The following is a 14208-nucleotide window of genomic DNA, read 5'->3' as shown; positions in this document are numbered from 1 at the left end:
GTATGCAAATTAGGCAACGCTAGTGCAACTTGCCGCAGTAAAGCTAGCGCTACTTCACCAGCGTTCGGCGCCCTGGATGCAACTTTGGATTTTAGTGAATTAGCGTTGTCCTGGCGAATTCATGCTTTGGGAAGTGTTGCGATGTGAGCGAAGCGGACGCTAGTGCAAATTCGGTGCTTAGTGAATCTGCCCCTTAGAGCCTTACTTTCTTGATCTGTGTTAGGTTAAGACTACATGGACGTTTTCGGCGCGATCCGCCTCGCTTCAACAAAGCTCTGGCATCAAATCACATCCTACGGAAATAAGGTAAGTGAATGCATTGCTGCATGATGTTGCAGCGTTGATCTGACGCAACACAACTGTCGGATGCAGACGCAGCATGCAGCGTCTGCATCCAACAGTCATGTCGCGTTGGATCAACGCTGCAACTTTATCCGACATTTCCATTACTTACCTTATTTCCGTTGCATGCAATTAGACGCCGGCGCTTTGTTGCAGCGCGTCGGATCGCGTCAAAAACGTCCATGTAGTCTTACCCTTAGTGTTCTGGAGAACTACACACATATATATATATATATTATTTGTCATTTCCCTGGATTAAAGATTAATGTAATGAGTTTAAAGAAAGTCATATATTATAGATAAAGTTAGTGTCATTCTAAACAAATATACCAGTTACAAAAACTTTATACAGACAAATGAAAGTGTTTAAATAAACATTGGTCAGGTCAGCAAAGAGCACTTTAATTAGAGAAGAAGAAACTACAAATAGCAATGGTAGAATATGAAACAGGTGTGCCTGGGGAGAATTAGAAGAAAGAAAACCTAAATAAGCATATATTATAAAATGCTTCCCCTGTGTTGCACATGTTGATGTTCATAATGGGTTTGGTGTTGCATGGGGAGGTAAGCAATATTTTGTACAGGGACTCTATGACTGATTTTTGCCTCTGAAAGGAAGTACATTGTTTCAGAAATGATACCTTGCTATAGAGAGAGAGGGCTCTGGAAGTTCAAGTTCATGCTAGGGCCATCCATGCCATTGTAAAATATACTAAATTGCTGGAAGAGTTGCTTTAATGTATCATTGAACTCTGAGGTATGAGATGATGAATACATCTTTAAGCTGAGCACCCATTATTTTACTATTATAACATGTGTTGGATTTCCAGAAGTATACGGGCCCAGGGACTTGATGAGTTTTTTTGGGATGTAGCAATACAAACTGGAGCAGACTGTCTTAGTCTAACCATGTTTTCCTGTTGAAATTAGAAATGGAGGTCATAGGCAAATGGGATGTACTTGGTCACCTAGAAACAGTGTGGCTGCAAATATCTCTAGTGCAAGATTATTTCCAACTCTACATGAGCCGGCCAAAACTGACTGCTCACTTTAATTCTTTCATGACTTCTGATGCATTAGAGGAAATCAGGTCCTGTAATTTAGGGACAGTAAATACACTGAATCTATTGAACACAGACACATTTCGCTTTCTTGTTTTCCCTTTTCTGTTTTATTAAGCAGAGCTTGAATTTCATTGTTGTGTTTTAAATGAAACTTTTCAAGATAGGAATTCTGTATAACTCTAAGGTAAAAACCATTGAGGGGGAAAAAAACAGACAAATAATACAGTGTAGTACTTATGAGTAAAACGTCGACATATACTCTAAAGGAGCGAAGTTTCTTGTTTCTGGATAGTTGCTCCTTTTTATCCACAAAAGTTCCAAATCTAAAAACTTTATTCATAAAGTTTTTAGATTTGGAACTTTTGTGCGTAACAACTTGTGCCACAGGGCACATTTACTAAGCTCGAGTGAAGGAAGTAAAAAAACTTCGAATTTCAAAGTTTTTTTTTTGGGTATAAATAAGCTACTACGACCTTCGACTACGACTTCGATTCGAATGATTTGAAGTAAAAATCGTTCGACTATTCGACCATTCGATAGTCGAAGTACTGTCTCTTTAAAAAAAACTTTGACTACATACTTCGCCACTTTAAACCTACCGAGCTACAATGTTAGCCTATGGGGACCTTCCCCATCAGTTTTCTAAGGTTTTTTTTGATCGAAGGAAAATCCATAGATCGATCGATTAAAATCCTTCGAATCATTCGACCCAAAGGATTTTATTCGAACGATTTTTCCTTCGATCGTAGGATTTGCGGTAAATCCTACGAATTCGATATTTGAATTTGTAGGATTTAACCTCGAGGGTCGAATTTGAGGGTTTATTAACCCTCGATATTCGACCCTTAGTAAATGGGCCCCTTAGAGTATATGCCGACATTCTACTCATAAGTACTACACTATATTATTTGTCTGTTTTTTCCCCCTCAATGGTTTTTACCTTTGAGGTATACAGCAATCCTATCTTGAAAAGTGTCTTTTAAGGGTGGAGGAGAGCCCTCTTTGACTGCTGGACTGTGGAAACACCATTAGTTTTAGAGGATTAATTATCTGTATTTAAGTGTTTTTTATAGGGATGGGCGATTTTTTTCTCCTTGTTTCGTTGCGGAAATGACGTTGTGCGACAATGTTTTTTTGATGCCCATAGACTTTAATGGGCGTCACTGACATTTCGCATTTTTGGCTAAAACAAAACGGGTCAAATTCGCCCATCCCTATATTTAAATGAAGTCCATACTTTTCTTATCTGCAGGAACAGGCTGAAAACCAATCACATGAAGAGATATTCAATAGGTATCTTCTTCCCAGGGTCTGTCTGTGTTTTGCACCTTGCACTGGGTGCCATATTATGGTTCATTTGCAGAAGCCAGGCCAGGAATAAATGTTATTGATATTACTATTGTTTGCACAAAACACTGTTAAGAGGCTCTTTTATCTATTTAGAAATCTGATTGCGGAAAAAAGTGTGATAAAATTATTTTTGTGATATTTTTTTCTACCATTTCTATGCAATAACTGTGAGTTTGAATATTAATAAATTTGCCCCTTATTGTGCAAGGGAAAAATGTAAGTTTGGGGGGGTCTGATAGATCTACAGTAGCTACTATAGATATTTGAGGGATTATATGGGAATCTATATATGTAGGTGGCTTCTAATTTTGTAGACACTGCTAGAAAAATCTGCTAATAAGGAAATAATTATTGGTCTTATAATTAATGGATTTTCAAAATAGTAATTCAAGATCTCATGAAGAAAGCAGTGAGAGTTTTCTGCATTGAAGTTTAGAATAAATGTCATACTTGCTAGGTAAATTTGTATTCTATACACATTTCTCTGTTTGTAGTGTAGATGGTGGCCAGCCAGACATCTACTGCAGGTTATACAGATTCGGGATCTGTTATGCAGAAAACCTTTATCTGGAAAGCTCTGAATTACAGAAAGGCTGTCTTACATTTTATCCAAATAATCCAAATTCTAAAAAATTATTTCCTTTTTCCCTGTAATAATAAAAAAGTACCTCGTACTTGATCCAAACAAAAATCCCATCAATCCTAATTAAAGGCAAAACAATCCTATTGGGTTTATTTAAAATTATTTTTTAGCAGATTTAAGGTATGAAGATCCAGATTATGGAAAGATCCTTTATCAGGCCCCAAGCATTCTGGATAGCAGGTTCCATACTTGTATGTTTTTGTTTTATATATTTATATGTCAAAATGTGGCCATACTACAGTGTGAGGGCAACAGGAGCCTATTTATTATGCTGTTTAAAAGGAACCTCACCGAAAAAGTGGTATAAAAAGCTGTGTAAAATAAACAGGGATTTTATCAAGGTTTTAATGCCGTCTGAACCCTGGAATTGGCACCATTATTCTATACCACTTCAGCGGCAAGTACGTTTTGCCCTAAAAGTCACCAGCGTTTGGCCCCAGGACGCAACTTCAAATTTTGGTGAATTAGCGGAGTGGTAACAAATTGGCACCTGGCAAAGTGTGCAAATCAGTCGCTGGCGTCAATTCGCCCTTTCGTAAATCTGCCCCATTGCCTCCGCAGTAGTGGTGAGCAAAGTTTTTTTTACCAAAGAGACACCCATAGACGCTAATGGGTGAAAAAAAACTGTTCACCCATCACTACTCCACAAAGATTATGAAAATCTCTCAAATCAGGGCATTCTTTGTCTATTTACAGCCAAGCTCTTGCTTTGAATGGTATAAGTAACATATTAGATCTACAAAATGTAATGTTCTATTAAGAAAATAAAACCATTAAGCGCATTGTAGGTAATCATTGATTTAAAAAGTACCATTATGTTCTTTAAAGGGAATATACATTTGCATTAGCCACTGGCCAGGAATCCAAATAACCTTTATGTCCCCTATAACGACAGATATCAGCTGTAAGTACAGAACAGATTGTCTATACAAATGTGCCTCTGGATGCAAGATTCCTATTCACAAACCAAAATATATCAAAGGCGCCAGGGAAACAATGGAGTTGGTTTAGTGGGAACATTCTGCTTTAGTTACCATTGCCTTGGTCTGTAGCTTTAAAGCAGCTGATGGTGTTTAAAAACGTCAATACTGGGGTAAGATTAGAGCGGACTAATAAAAAAAAAAGTTTATTTCACATGCTGAAAGTGCTGGCTTTCTCAGGAAATTTGCATTGTTTTGTTGAACAGATGTTGGACATTATCTTGAAATCTGTATCCTCTGTTTTATAATCTGTTTTTATTCTCCATTTTGGAACATGTTTCAGCTGTGAATCTCAGCACATTAGCCCTTCCCCGCTGACGGGGCACCACGACAAATTTCCCTGCCGCCTTGTGCCCTGCTGAATTGGAAAGGGGCGACATGCACCCTGCCAAAGGCACAGAAGGGGTTAAACACGGGTAAATTCCCCTCGCTGCTTTCCTTCACCTTACCCAGGTGCATGGTAAATCAGTATTAATGACAATATCATTCATGTGCAGTCATCTCCTGCCTGCAATTTGCTTTTAATTAGTCGCTACGTTGTCTCTGCCGCTCACTGACAGCCATTAAATAGGAAACGACACCAGTGCCAGCACTGAAAGGATTATTCAGTACCCTGCTTTCCAATGAAGCCATTAAGAAGGTTACAGCACCTCCTAGTGGTACAATTCAGTGTGAATAAATGACACTTTTTGTCTTTCTCATGATCAGCTGCTATTATTTGCTGTTCACTATTCATAAGACACCAAGGAACACAAATGAAAAAAAAAAAAAAATTTGATCTATTTTTTTGTCTTATACTTAACCACTGCCTTGCTAGCATTTGAAATAACACCATTTCTAGAACGTCCCCCAGAACATTTTTTTTTCCGCATTTTTATGTTGTACGTCCCAATATTAAAATGTAGTCTTTGGCTAATGACGAGATAATCCCACATTTTATGAGCAAGGATTAGTGTACGGTCACCTAAAGACAGACGTATGTTATTAGCAGTATTTCTTACATAAGCCATAAGCTTCGGAATATCCACGGTTTTACATCATGTGTAAATTCTGGCACAAACTATTGAGAGTTTCAAAGTTCAACTGAAATCCATCTGTGTTCGGTTTTAATTCTGCGCCTGTGAGCCAGACTGATAATAAGGAGGGAAATAACCTACAAGTTTAATAAAACCAAGGACTCTGCGTCTCCCTGCGCTGATTAACCTTCCATTTTATCATCTCAAGCAAGGATGGGGACTGTTCTTATGAACAAGGTATATACAATCTTTAATCAGCTGCAACACCACCAATTGGGGGAAAAAACTAGGGAGGCACTGAATCTAGAATTTGGTTTGGGAATCGGTCAAAATTCTGAATTTTTTTCAGCAGGATTCAGATTCAAACAAATCCAAGTGCCTGGCCGAACCAAATCAGAATCCAAAAAATTACAGGACTTTTTGTCACACAAACAAGAAATTAAAAAATGTCTTAACTGTGTGCTGCACACTTGATACTCTTTCCCATTTCCCCCTTCATTTACATATGCAAATTAGGGTTCCGATTCGGCTGGGTATTCTGCCAAAATCGGGGATTCAGCCGAATCCTAAAATAGAGGATTTGTTGCCCTAAAAAAACCTACTTTGTAAAGGGAATTTGCCTTTTATACATCACAGAAATTATTTCTTTTTTTCAAAACAAAGCAAGAAAATGTAATTATTATTTATCATTATTATTTTGATTCTATTACATCAAATGCAATAAAATGTGAAAAGTCTGAAAAAAGTAGTTGCATTGTACATTATTTCAATGTGAAACGTTTCCGGTGTTTGGTCTATAGTTACAGCATAAACTGCTGTCATACGCAATTAGAAATGGCCCACTCATTATCAGCTGAACATTTTATATATGATACAGTATATATGCTAAACTTACTCCAGGTCTCACTTCAATCCCTATTACCATTTGATGTAAAGTGAAATAAAGTGTTACAAAATTCCAGGACTGGATTCTTATGTAGTTGACGATCAATCAATCGTTGGCATACCAAAGAAAAACATACAAAAGAAAATGTTGAATAAATTCGCGAAACGCCCGCGAAAATTTGCGGAAAAAATTCGCCGGCGGCAAAAAATTTTTTACGAAAAAACGGATGCCGGCGTCAAAAACGGGCGCCTGCGTCAAAAACGAGACGCCGGCGCCCTTCGCGAATTTTTCGCCGTTTCGCGAATTTCGCGCAAAATTCGCTAATTTTTTCACGCAAATTCGCCCATCACTATTGACCATCTCTTGTGCGTGATTCCTTCATTTGCTTTTATTAAAGTGTGGGGATCAATATAACTTATTGTGGGTGGGTAAATAAAAGGAAAAAAGTAGGGAAACAAATATGGTAATATATTTGACCACAAGTATTTTGGCTTCTATTAAAATACCCACAATAGGCCTGTTCTGCCTACTTAAGGACCACATGTGTTCCTGTGCGACAGGCGTTTAATGTACAAGTGTTTGGATGTTATTTGTGGTGCCATGGGTACAGAAACAAAAAAGGATCAAAAAGAATGTGCTCCATTAAGTCAAGCATTCCCGTGTTGTGAAATGCACAAAAAATCCAGTCTACTCCCTTGTTTAACTGCCCTACTTCCCGCCTGCCTTGGGCAGACAGTAGTTTTTTTTTGCCTATTGTGCAAATAAGCACCCCTACTTGTGCTAAGTGAATTATGTGCAATCAAAGTAATTGACGAAATGAAGCCCATTTACCAACACTGGAAAAAATTGCACCTGGGCAGTAATCCATTGCAACCAATCAATGAATAGACTTTTTTTAGCCAGATGCAGGAGGAATTATAAAAACAACAATTTTACTGGTTGCTATAGGTCACTGCCCAGGTGCAATTTTGCCCAGTGTTGAGCCCTACTATGCTCTGACATGCACATAGAGCCACCTCTGCTACTAGCAATGCACAGTCAGTTCTCCAAGTGCAATTAAAAACATTTTACGTTGCATTTAATGCTGTACATATTAAAGTTACACATCGGGACTCAATTATAAACACTGGGCAAATTTGCACCTGGGCAGTAAATCATAGCAACCAACCAGTTACTAGCTTATTTCAGCCAACTGCAGGTTGAACAATGAAAGCGAATCTTTTATTGGTGGCCACCATATGTCCGTGCTCTGGACCTACCATCAGTGATGATGATCATATGCATTATCATATACATTCGTTATAAAATAAAACCTGTAAAGTATAACCCTTCACTTGAATAACATACACAATTTCTATAGCAGCCTGGACCTTAGGAATGAGTCTCATGAAACATTTCCAGCCAAGGCATGAGGTGATAGAACTTCCCACATATTGTGTTTCCACTCACTGACTTATGCAGAGGGGGGGGGGACTTGCAATAGTGATTAGATTACATGGAATCTGATAGACAGCATAGATTGTGCAGCCAAAGGTGTTTGATTTAACCTCAGCGGAGCTGCAAGATCTAAATACAGGAGCTGATGTCATTCTGTCATAAAAGAAGCCCAAAAGCAAGGCGTGCATCCAGCCCATCTCCTAATACTAACCGATGCAGCTGAGTGAAGACAAGAGTTGGGTGTCACTAATCAGATGTTGATACATTATCCACACAGAGCTGCTCACTGGGGCTGAGAGAAGCTGCACTTTCATGTGCTGGACATGCTTTCAAATCGTGAAAACCCTTCTGCAATGAGCAGATCCAGCTAAATGTCCAAATTGCTGCGGATTGGTGGAAAAAAAAAGAGCATGCAAATCAAGGCAGACGTTCAAGATAAAATATGGCTTGTTTGCTTAATAAATAAGGCTTTTATTTATGAGAATAGGGACAGTTTCTATATTTATATATATATATATAAGTGTTCATGGCCACTTATAATGGAACTTATATTATGATGATAATATACAGAGATAATATGCAATGAATTTATATTTTGTTGTTTGTTATATTTGTCCTGCTATTCTGTTTTTTTTTCCCCTTAGGGCTCGTACAGACGAGCGGTTTTGCCTGCGCACCCCTGTATTCAGGTTAAAAGAGTTCAGCCACAGGGAAGCTCCGGAAGGAAAGGAACATATTCTTTTAACAGGGCCTAACTTGGCCCTAGGTGACCTGGCTGGCACACATGCAATTGACCTGCCGCAAAGTGCCCGCATGCATGCGCTATAGGCAGGGGAGAGCGAAAGAGGGAGGGAAGCAGAGGAGAGTGACACAGGGGAGAGTAGCGAACACAGACTAGGGGTAGGCAGAAGACAGGTACTGTACTTGCCCAGCTCCCCTATTTTTGTTCCCTAAGGAGGTGCCTCTTCTACCTAACCCTAGTTCCGACCCTGCATTTTAGCACAAATATACTTATTCCTACTTATCTTCCGTTCACTTATTTAAACCACAGCCTGGGTGCTAAAGTAAGCAGGATTGTAACAACCAGATAACAGGTTAACTTCCGTGGGTGAAGAAACATAACCATAAGTTGAACTGAAGAGGCTGCTCGGATGAGTAGTGAAATGTCTTCAATAATTACTCAGCAATAGGGATGTAGCGAACGTCGGAAAAAAAGTTCGCGAACATATTCGCGAACTTGCGTCAAAAATGCGAACGGTTCGCGAACGTCGCGAACCCCATAGACTTCAATGGGAAGGCGAATTTTAAAAGCTAAAAAAGACATTTCTGGCCAGAAAAATGATTTTAAAGTTGTTTAAAGGGTGCAACGACCTGGACAGTGGCATGCCAGAGGGGGATCAAGGGCAAAAATGTTTCTGAAAAATACATTGTTGACACAGCGCTGCGTTTTGTGCTGTAAAGGGCAGAAATCACACTACCTCACTCAGGTGATGTTTCTGGACACGGAATGTGAAAAAGCTCACACAGCTAGGTGGCACTTGGTTAAAGACTGGGCAAACAATGCCTGCAAGGGCAACGTATACAGTAGTGGGTACGGAATATATTATTGCTGCTGTAAAAACATCACTCAGGTGATGTTTACGGACACGGAATTATTATTGTTATTTAGACAGAATGTGAAAAAGCTCACACAGCTAGGTGGCACTTGCATACCTCCCAACTGTCCCTCTTTTGACCACTCAACCCCCTGTCCCTCTTTTGTACTGGAAAGTCCCTCTTTTCTCTGCACTGAACAGCCAGAAAAAAAACAGTTTCTAACTTAATTAGCTTTTGGCAGAGAGCTCAGCTGTCCCTCAAATCACTAACAGCTCTCTCCCTACACTAGCTCTTCCAAGCACACACAGGCAGAATGAAAAAACGCTGCAGGGCTTCAGTTTATATATGGAAGGGGAGTGGTCCAGGGGGTGTGGGGGTGGTCCAGGAGGGAGAGCTTCCTGATTGGCTGCCATGTATCTGCTGGTCTGGGGTGAGAGGTCAAAAAAAAGCGCCAGCTAAGGCGAACCCAAAATGGCGAACGTCGCGCGACGTTCGCGAACATTCGGCGAGCGCGAACAGTCGATGTTCACGCGAACAAGTTCGCCGGCGAACAGTCCGCGACATCCCTACTCAGCAAGTTCATTTGCTCTAGAATTACTTATACTAGATATACCATGACCTGGATGAATGAAAATCTTCATAGTCATAATAATAATAATGCAAAACTGACAAAGAATAGAAAACAGTTGCAGGTTTCTTAAAATTCTGCTGTCACAAGGGATTCGGCCCAATGTTATGCTTTGTTCCTGTATTCTACTTGAATATAGCCATATGATAAGCATTGCCTTTATTCAATGTTTTCTATATTTGAAAATGTTAATAAAAAAGTTACAAAGAAAAAATTATTTTGTCTACTAAAAGTGGATTTCAGCTGTCCCTTTAGAGTGATTGCATACATGACACTTTGCAGTCTTTAAAGCACTCCAAAATACTATTTAATCACACATTACAATTCATGTGTTTTACTCATAGCAATTCCTTTTACTCTCAGTCATTGCCTTAACAATTAGAGGATTTTTTGGGTGCTTTGTCACTGCTGTTTCCCTGAAGATGACAAAACACAGCATGTGCCATCACCCTATAGGTACTTTCAGCCTTTGGTCCTCCAGCCCCCCAGATGTTGATTCCCACCAACAGCTGCAAGTTGTACAAGTTGTCCACAAATAGAGAAACTGCAACATAGGATTAATATGCTGAATTAGGATGGAAGGTGCAACCGAACTTAGTTAAAATCAAAATAAACTTCATTCATCCATTAAGAAACATAATGGTTCAGATGGGCAGGGAGAGAACAGACTAAGGGTAAGGCCAGACGAGGAGATTCGGGGAGGTTTTGTCGCATGGCGACTTATGGCCACGTCTTTTGCGCGACTATCTCCCCGAACTGCCTCAGCGTTTTTTCCCCATAGGCTACAGCGCAAAATCGCCTGCGCTAATGCAACCAATGGCCTCCCTCCCCATTTCCTCCATGCACCACCAGTTAGTCTGAATATTGTCTCTCTTTCTGTACCTCCTTAAAAAATACAAAGTTGCACAGTGGAGTTGGCAGGTACCATATTGTGCAGCTTTGGGTCCTTTTCTGTTAAAGATCAGTGCAGAAGCATTTGCAGTTGAAGCCAATCTAGACCTAGCGTTAACTGTACATGTTCTATGTCTCTAATCAAACAGCAGATGACATGTAGTTGGGCAAGATAGCATCTGGGTTGAGAGGAAGGCTTTCCCTATTCTTTAATATATGTTCTGAGTGTCAAAAGTACAACTGGCTAGATGCAATAGTTCTTCAGCTCCCCTTGGTTTAAACATGAAGGTTGCCTCCTAATTATATAAAATGCTTCATTTCACATTTGGTTTGCGTGCTTCTTAATTCACAAGACCAAACATCGTAGAAATACTTATTAATACTTCTATTTTCTGTAATTCTTAAAGAATGCAGTTGCACAGGGACATAATAAGTCCCTGTAGAAAAGGGCACTTTTGTGTACATTCTTCTATGAGAACTAACAATATATGATTATTCAATTTTTTGTGGACATAGTTTGTCTTGCAGCTGTACATGAAACCTGCTCACTGGTAAATGCTGTATATGCTACTGTAGGTCATTGAGCAACATACAGACTGCCTTTGATTTCTCATTTAGGAACCTTCTACAGGCAGTAAGACTACTTGGCTGCAACACAAAGGGGCATCACTCTAGCTCTGTTTTTTTTCTTCTCCCTTATGAAGCTGGTTAATTCATAAAGTTTTGATGTACAAACTCTCTCTGACCTTGGGAGTGTTTGAAAGAGGGAAATAAGCTGCCTTGAGCAATATAATGGACTGGGTGAAGGAATTCGAACTTCACTTGCTGTAGAACCGTTGAAATTGACTTGACTCCTGGGAAGTTCTGCTGCAACTGTGAAGGCCATACATAAAGCATTTGTAATTCAGAAAGGTGGCATTTACTAGGCCATATAATGCTAATTATCAGCTTTCTTTTAAAAGCATGTTCAAGAGGTATGGAATGTATGTATTCAAGGTGGCCCTTAAACTAATGTGTGTGTACAATGTACTGTACTAATTCATTATAACAATAAACACAGGGATCTTCCCCACTTGGAATTTCCCCTGTGCTTTGATTGTTTTCATTTGTCCATTGTACTGTAGTGAAGGAGTGATGACTTCAGATGAATAGCATAGAAGATGGCATAGTGTGTGGGCATGTTAGATTTTCCCACCATACAAAATATGGTGTATCTGTTGTGGAATACAGTGTAGTATCATAGGCTAGTGTAGAATCTACAACTCTCCAACTTTTTTTTTTCCAATTGATTGTTCCTCATGTGTGGTTTAAAATAATTAAAATTTGGCATTTCTAATGGTTTCTGAAGACAGCAATCAACTTTTTTAATGGAAATATTTTGCATCCCTTAATAAATATGCTCCTGAAATACATGATGGATAAATACAAGAGTAGGTATATCACAGAAACAAGGTGATGTAGATAACATGTTCAATAGCAGTTTTATAGGTGGTGTTAAAACTGCATTGTACTGTGACACCATGTTTTATAATACAAATATACCACCATGCCATTCTAATAACACCCGCACATTCATGCTTCATGGGTATATAGTTAAATAATATATTTAAGTTCAAGCTTGGATATTGCAGTCATAATCTCCCACTGTATTTTACATTTCTAGATCAGCATCTGCTAAGTGTTCTATTTTTTTTGACTTTTGTTAAGAATAATTTTAGCTCTTCTCTTCACCAAAACTGATCTTAACACTGGCACCTGCTGGCCTATTTAAGAAGGCTGATCATCCTTGTAATGAATCTAATAGATGGGATCCATATTTATTTTGGACTTGGTCAGATACATTGTAGATGTGATAAAAAAGATTTTTGGTGCACCAGACCTACAGCTTGATAAATATCGAACCAAGGAATAAAGCAGCAGGCACTCACAGATCCAATGGACAGGCAAAGTAAAGGAACAAATGTAAAAAAAAAAGCCTTACGCGTTTCATGCCCTTGGATTGAGTCATTGTCTATATACAGCCTAATCATTGGTGTTCAGCCTTATTTTAGACAACCCTTAGGTTGCCAGATCAGTCTCATTTGGTGAGATCTATTAATTTCATACATTATGTACAATGACTATCATTTGTCCAAAATTCTTTTCAAAGAAATGAATAAATAATTTTAAAAGAATTTAATTATAATCTCTCTTTAAACCAATTTCATTCCATAAACATACAGCCTTCCTCGGAAAGACAGGTTTTCCTTTAGTTTATTAGAACTGTAGCAAAATCAGAATCTTTTCCAACAGCACTGTCCAACTTTCTACACTATTCATAAAAAAAACTAAATTTGTTTTAAAAAATCATCCTTACTACTGCTGGCTGATATTCCCATTGTGATCTCTCAAACGGTAAAATATTATAGATGTCCAACTCGCATTCCATAAAGACATTTTTTGGAAACGGTAAATATTCAACCTATTGGCTCCACACCAGACAAGAGAGTCTGGAGGCAGAAATAAGTACTATTAGAACTCGTGAGTTTTAACATCAGGCCCAGCTTCTTTTGTTACATAATTTTGTCCAAGGCCTCTTTTGGCAACTTACTTGGATGTGCTGAATACTGTACATATGTTTCATCAACCACTACAGCCACAAATAGCTATGTGACAGGAATACTTGGTTGAGATTTTCAAATAAAATGTTTTACTCTTACAATGAATTGACTTAGTGTGGTGCTTATACAAATGGCCTGTAGATGCCCAGACCTATACTGTGCATACTTCCTGTCAGTATAAAAGTGAAAGTGAAAGTTACTGTTGTGTAATGGCTGCATGAGCCTGCTAATAATTGCATTTTTTTCTCATATAACATCAGCTACAGTAATAACATTTCTGTCTACAGTCTTCAGCAGAGAAGGTAATCCAAAGGAGTTAATATCAGACAACGGCCACGACCACAGTTTGTCTCATTGAATCCTTTCTGAGAGAGAGGAATTTTGTGCATAGGAAATCTTCAGTGTATTACCCACAAGCAAATGGAGAAATGAAGTGATTCAACAGAAGTCTGAAAGAAGCACTACAGACAGCAAATCTTACTGGGAAATCTTGGAAAGTATTTATAACAGAGTTCCTACATAACTACAGAGCAACAAGCCATGCAACAACTCAATCATCTCCAGCTGAATTATTACATGGCAGACAGATGCGCACTAAGTTACATGTTGCAGACATCAAACTTCCACAAAATACTGTGCCTACAAAATCACCTACTGCTGACAATGTGAAACGTCACCAAGCCAAATGCAAGACTTATACTGACAGAAAACATGGTGCAAGAGAAGTACACTTTCAGCCTGGACCTTTAGTCAGAATTAAGAAACCAGGAATATT

Source organism: Xenopus laevis, chromosome 3S (assembly GCF_017654675.1).
Source record: "Xenopus laevis strain J_2021 chromosome 3S, Xenopus_laevis_v10.1, whole genome shotgun sequence".
Classification (NCBI taxonomy): Eukaryota; Metazoa; Chordata; class Amphibia; order Anura; family Pipidae; genus Xenopus; species Xenopus laevis.
This window is presented reverse-complemented; position numbering follows the sequence as displayed.